The sequence below is a fragment of the Varroa jacobsoni genome, unplaced genomic scaffold (assembly GCF_002532875.2).
Source record: "Varroa jacobsoni isolate VJ856 unplaced genomic scaffold, vjacob_1.0 scaffold_752, whole genome shotgun sequence".
NCBI classification, from domain to species: Eukaryota; Metazoa; Arthropoda; class Arachnida; order Mesostigmata; family Varroidae; genus Varroa; species Varroa jacobsoni.
Window position 1 is genome coordinate 492,241 of NW_019213654.1, and position 6,649 is coordinate 498,889.

At 42.2% G+C, this 6,649-nt stretch overlaps 2 long non-coding RNA genes across 5 annotated transcripts in view; both read right to left on the reverse strand.

Moving 5' to 3' along the window:
• Positions 1-4,523, reverse strand: part of LOC111263263 (uncharacterized) — a 10,523-nt gene extending 6,000 nt beyond the window's left edge. The window contains exons 1-4 of one of the 4 annotated variants that reach the window (XR_002682121.2): positions 3,639-4,523; positions 3,373-3,491; positions 2,486-2,716; positions 117-930 (exon numbers count right to left, since the gene is read on the reverse strand). This is a non-coding gene — a long non-coding RNA (uncharacterized LOC111263263). The remainder of the gene's footprint in view (positions 1-116; positions 931-2,485; positions 2,717-3,372; positions 3,492-3,638) is intronic. The other 3 variants (XR_002682120.2, XR_015312237.1, XR_015312238.1) reach the window with 3 other exon arrangements.
• A 266-nt stretch (positions 4,524-4,789) lies between these two features.
• On the reverse strand, positions 4,790-5,852 carry LOC147753092 (uncharacterized; the record flags this gene model as incomplete). Its single annotated transcript, XR_015312236.1, is given in 2 exon segments — positions 4,790-5,544; positions 5,751-5,852. It is a non-coding gene; the product is annotated as an uncharacterized LOC147753092 (long non-coding RNA).
• Positions 5,853-6,649: the final 797 nt, after the last annotated feature.

Genomic DNA, 6,649 nt, shown 5'->3' on the forward strand with positions numbered 1-6,649 from the left:
TACAATAATCATCATCATAAAATGCCTCTGAATTTTTTGTTATTATATGAATACAATTCGGGAATTCGCACCCCCTGCTTATGAATCTATGCTATTTATACTAAATAATTACATACCATGCAGACAGTTATCTTGTCAAACAATTGCGTATTTCTTTATACGCGAGCCTTCCAATACCAATGGCTAGAAGAAACCGCTGATAAGCCGATACTGGAAATCCTTAGTACATAAAATGATTGTTTCGTATGCTTCGTTTCTTCTCAGGTGCACAAACATTGCCGATGCTATGGATAACACCTCGAAAAGTGTCCATTAATGCATAATTCGAATTTGATCGACGGGGCGTTGACCCAAAGGATTATCCGTTTTTCCATAGCGGCCCTCCGAATCTGCATGTTCCTCGAAATTCATCTCGTACAAAACGTGATAAAAATCAGCATCCTGATTGTCGTTAAAGCGATAAGAAGGCGTTCGCCATGGCACAATAGCGTCATCTAGTTTTTCATATTCAAAAGCGTTGAACCGGTGATCATTCCCTGCCCTGTACATCTTGTCCGCGTTACGATGCAGGGCTCGGTGAGATCCAGTCAAAAGTGATCAACAAATGCCTATCAGCCTACGTTATATCTGCATGTGTCCCTTCTTGCCGTCCTGTCGACACGAAGTCGTGTTTAACGTCTTTCCTTCGGGTGGAGGCAGCGAAACTAAAGAGAAAAATTTGATGGAAGTGTGATTTTGCACCCTGTCTTTATGCTAACGGACTAGCTTGTAAGTGCGTTTTGAAGATGGCCGGTCCTTTTGCTTCGCTTCATTTACGGGTCATTGCACATTCTATCCGCACCATCCTTACGGAGGAATAGTCGCAATCATGCAACTAGTCGAAAGACTGACAGGGAAGTGGGATAGGATTAGCCGCTTCAGGCACCAGAGCTGCAGGGAAAAGGATGCATTCTCATTTAGAATCAGTGACATAAGACAAGCTTCATCAGAAAAAACGCATGCAAGGACTGCGTATATAAACACAGTCTGAGCTCTTCAAACGCCCCCTGTCTCGAAACGCTTCTGTGCTGCGCGTTTTTTTGTTGTCTGAAAATATGAGTGACGTTTATCTCGCATTTCCTATTACACTCGTTTGTACGTCGCGGGTCGGCAGACAAACGTCAAAACCAAAGAGCCATAAAACTGAAGATACTTTATTGTTTATTGATATTTACTGATAAAGCAAATCCATTGATTTTGCAGTCGGCTGCCGCTGAAATTAAGACATACGTTGGATTTTACTCGCCGTCCAGATAGATGCCTTTTTCGAGTACTGTCTAAATTAGATGTAACAACATTATAACGGGCGACGAGGCACGCTGTGGACAACCGCAGCCTAGTTTAACTTTCGTAATAGCGTCTGCATTTAACGATCCATCAGCTGGCTGAGCAGATGAACCGGAATCTGCAAGTGACTGACTCTCACAAGGTGTCAGCGGTTACATTTGAGTGCGGCTACTTTTATATATATATTACACTGTTTTAAAGATACTGTTCTATCGTGATCATCTGAGGGTAATCTACTCCTGATAAAAACATTATGAAGGCTGTACATCAATGTCGTTTATGTGAAGATACTGTACGAAGTCCAATTGAAACAGAGCTCATAGGCTAAATTTTTGAGGTGAGATAGATGAGCACTTTACAGGCCTAATAAATAACCTGATGTATTACTCGCATGTTGTACTATATCTCTTTAATCCCACATTGCAGGGTTAAAAAAAAGAGGAACTGAAACGAAGAACTGCTATACATTCTTTCCTGTTACTACCTAAAAGTGCTCTTTGCGTTATCGCGTCGGATTGTCGCGGATTTATCATAAACGATACCAGCTTTCATTTAATAAAAATCACTATTTACGGTATTATCAATATTTTAGGTGTCGCTTTATATTGCTAATGGGACCCCATTAATATCACGCAGCAGAGATCCGTTGTCGGTTCAGCCTATGTCAAGGGAGCGTCGTTCCATAGAGGACGGTATACTGTATTATAAACAAATTATTTGACGAGCTTAGAGATACGGGACAAGCCTGCATCCATTTAACAAAAATTTTACACCATTGGTTTGTGATTTAAGCCATACTGAGCAATGTTAGTATCTATGAAAAAGATACTAGAGTGAGTAATACCACATTAGTAAGTAATAAGTACGATAGTTTGACATTATATATATACTTATCTGGACATTGTTAGAAGTACATTTTGTTTCAAGCCGAATATTAAAGTCGCCTGCAGAAAAACCGTGTTTGTAAAAACTTCACATTGCTATACTGCTACATTTTGAAAATATTTTAATATAACGAAATCTCTCGTTTGCGTTTTCAATGGCGCAATTTACTAGACAATGTAGTCAAATATGAATATCCTTTTGGATAATTTTTCTTCTAATAATTTTCTAAACTAAATTTCCGTTTTCTTATTTCGTAGACTTAAATTTAGCGTACTTTAGCTGAATTTGTTGCCAGATGGACAGACCCCTGATCCCGCTCGCAATATGTACTAAGCTATGCTTTCACATTGTCCGGTAACGATCATTTCACTGTCTCCAGGCCGACCTTTAAGTTCCAATGAAATAGCGACATGCGATCGGTCGTGAGAAAACTAGCGGATCATGCCCGCAATAGAGCGAGTTCGTCGTCCGGATCTAAGGTTATACGTGAAGTGGGCCTGGGATGCTGAAGGGAGAAAGAAAGGGAAAGCAGGTCAGTCAGCTGTCAGGTTCCTCGTTTTGGCATCGGTAGTTCGTTACGGTGCAAAGTAAACTTCGATGTTCACTCGTAAATATTTAACGTGAAAGGGGCAGCGAAGGATAGGGGAACAACACTGTACACGAGAGAAAGCGCACATTGCAGTGCTAGCTGCCTTCGAGCAACGTGCGTACTATTCCAGTATACTATTAGTCCCACTGATGGCTAAGCGGTAGCCCTATATCTTCATCGAAAGACGCATATCACCACCATCACTGCTACTACTACTACCGCTACGCCGAGAGACGACTTCGCATCGTTTCTATTGAACTGTTTCAGTTTGGCTACTCTGGTTGCCTTTATGTATTCCATTACATTTTGTCTTCCAGACTACTGAACGAAGCAACACCATTGCCGCCATTGGCTCCATGGGCATTTATTTATTCACCAGGTTGCCGCCACATACAGGAAATGCTGCGTTAGCTGACTGGGTCTCAATCAGTTACAGATGCGAAACGGAAGTTGGCCTATCTCAAGAGTAATTGGACGCACCTTTAGTTCTTTCTCATTGAACCGTCTACACGCTGGCGTAAGCTTACAGTATACATATAGTACTAATAGATTCGGCTTTAAAACTCACTTACCAATCGTATTACTAGTAACGATTGTGGCAGCACGGGGCGAAGCAGTAGCAACAGTGTGTGCGAGTCTAGATTTGAAACTGGGCGTAGATATAGTACGTTTTATGTCGGGGGTTAGCTACCTGAAACGTGAAGTAGTCCTACGAATAGCACTAATAAGCCAAACCATTCTTCTTTAAAATCATTCACAATCTTGAAGCGTATTATCTAGTCATCAACAGTAACTTCGTATCGAATTATACAATATGTCAAAATGATCGATATAATACCGTGTCACTGTTCTATCCGTAGGACGATCTACGTGTGAACACAGGTAGAATGCTGTGACTGTCGACTATCTCCCAAGCCGACACATTTATCTGTCGAAGCACCTTCCTGAAGGCAATTCTCCGTATTTGTACCGCTGCTTCCAACTGCCGCAGTAGACAGCGAAGTGACTGCATAGGGGACTGTTTACTGGCACCCTCTAGCTCTATAGGCTCCTCTGCCAGCGCTACGTGAGTTGTCGCCCCAGCGTGGGCAAACGGATTCGAGCTTCAAAGTCGAGGCACGAAAACTGCCACCCATAAGCAGTTGTGCACTGCAGTCGGCAGTCAGGCTCCACTAACGTTTCTGTGGCGGGCTCGCCCTAATGCTTCTCGTTCGTATGGAGCCCGGAGAGATGCCCATCGTTGAGGGCTCAAACGCAATAGACGCTAGTCTCCTTCTAGCCTCTTGTCCGACGCCTGCGCATCCCACCGATACTGTCGCACCTACACGACGAAATAGCATAAATTGGACTTTCCCACCTCCTTACTAGTTGGCTTCTTTTCTTGATTCTTGTGTTTCGTCCTAATCTTTTCCTTGTCCGTTGTTGTCAAGGCATCAAAGGAACGGCGCGTGTACTTGATATTTTTTGGCTGGCTTAAATTCCGGCTACGAACTTTTGCTCTGACTGCTTCGTTCGTTGCCGTTTGGTCCCTAGCAATACCCTAACACGAGCACTATCACCACAATTGTCACTAACACCCAGTTCCCAATGAGTTCCTTCCAAGAGGTACTCCCTCCGGAACTCTTCGATCGCCTCTCTAAACCACCCTGCAGTGCTTCCCCCGCAGAGCTTTTGTGTCTACCAACCAGCTTTTCTATCGTCTGCTGCTAGCGTTTCATTGTTGAGGCAGGCGGAACGAAATAGTATTGGAAACGAGGTGAGGGTATCACTTCGTCCTTCGCTATCTTTTTATTCCCTAGGCACGAACGCAGACACTAGGGAACCATGCGAGCGCATGTATACACACATCCACTTATGCACACTAGTTATAGGTAACCGTAGAATAAGAAGGGCAAAGGGTAAACGAATAAAAACGACGGATCCTACCTTCGGGAAGTGTAATTTTGATTCCTATAACAACTCGGTTAGGAAAAGAAGAACGGAGGGCCACAAGTTGTTTATTAAATACCTATAATTAATACAGACATACATAGCATTCGTTGTTACGAGTAAATTCATATAGCATAGGCCATGTTATCAGAGCAATTACGCAGAAGGATGGTGGTCGATAAAAATAGTAGATCTGGCTAAGAATTATAGTTCGGAAGAAATTACACAAAAAACAAAACTTGTCATTTTCATTATGAGTACATATACAACGTTTGCTTGGCGCTTTATAGGTAAGAACGTTTGTAGAACCGCGCGAAATTATTACTTCAGTACTCCGTTAACCGATATGTGCGTTTTGTTATTGAGGGTCCACGGCTACATACATCTACTATTTCTTAAAAAAGTTCTCATACACGTCCTTTCAGTTGATCAGTGAAGTCAATAACAGAGATTGAGCGGCACCTTTGGGCCGCTGAGTGATGCAATTTTCACTTGTTGATGTTAAAGGACTGAGTATGCAGGAAGTTGAAGTTACATTAGATTTTGTGTAAGCAGCTGTGTTGTCAGCATATGATTCATCCATGATGATGACGACACTGAAGAACGAGGATCGCGGAGATGGTGATCTATGCTACTTTATACCGACAGCAATTGAATAAATGTTTCATAATTGCTCAGCCGATTGAGGGAAAGGGCGACGGCAAGATGGTGGCAGGGCCAATGCGGACGCAAATCTCAAATATCGTCTTCCAATATTTGTAGCTGATGTGTATCCGGTATTGCAAACATTCTCTGGCGTTGGTGTCCCCTTTTTCCTGTAGAGACGTAACAGGCCAGAGCGTAGATGAAGTGTCAATATCCGATCATCGTGTTGACTGCCAGGAAAGTGGGAGGACGTGAAAAAACTCGACGGACGGAACAATAAACACATGGCGAAAAAAAGGAAACTGATGGGGGACGAGAACTGATCGAGGCGAGCTCTGAACAAAAAGATAGAGAGAAATTAAGTAGATTTCATTACCTTTGACACGACGGAAGGGGTAGTGCGGTGGGAGGTTCGCGCTGGGCTTTGCTTATGTTTTTCTCCAGAACGCTCATTTCCATATTGTCTGCACAGATGAATCTGCACAGAATGAAGACACAAAAAAGGCAATGGAATCGGTTTTTCGGATCGTTTGCCTTCTACTTACTCAGGGCTCATCTTCTGCGCGCACTTGTACTTTACGTGTTCTGGCGAACCAATTTTCTTCTGATTATAGTTCTAATAAGTCAATTTATAGACAGCCTTGTGACAAATTTTACCCTTTAGTACAAAAGTCTATAGCTAGACGTAAATATTAGACCACAAAGCTATTTTTGCTGTTTCAGATAAATGAGAAATAAAAATGTCATACGGTTGTTTAACCACTACGCCGAGTGGCGCTAAACACCTATATCTGTGCAAAAAACCATCATGTAGCGAGGATCAGCATTTTCTAGCACTGTTTTCAGAACAACTCAGCTCATGATGGTATAACAACCACACAGTTAAATCATTTCAAGGTTTTTATTTCATTGAGTTGATTAGTTGAAATTGAGTACGTTTTTTGGCTCTCGTTAATAAAAACACCCTAAATATGTTTTTAATGAATTGCTCATTTATCATCAATCAGTATGCCAAATGTCTTACTTGGTACAAGAAACCTTATCTTACGCAAATGATTCTCCGCTACGGCGGATGTGATAGAAGCCTTGCTTGTTTTTGCAATAGCCATAATTCAAGCAGTATATCTCACCTGCGTTGAGAATAATGAGGGGAACACGAAATCAGGGGACTACTTGGCTCCTGTGTCTATTGGATACCAGGTTGTCCGTCCATATAAATAGACCTATATATTGAGCTTCTTAGCTAACGTGTGTTAGCTAACCCCGTCTGTACAA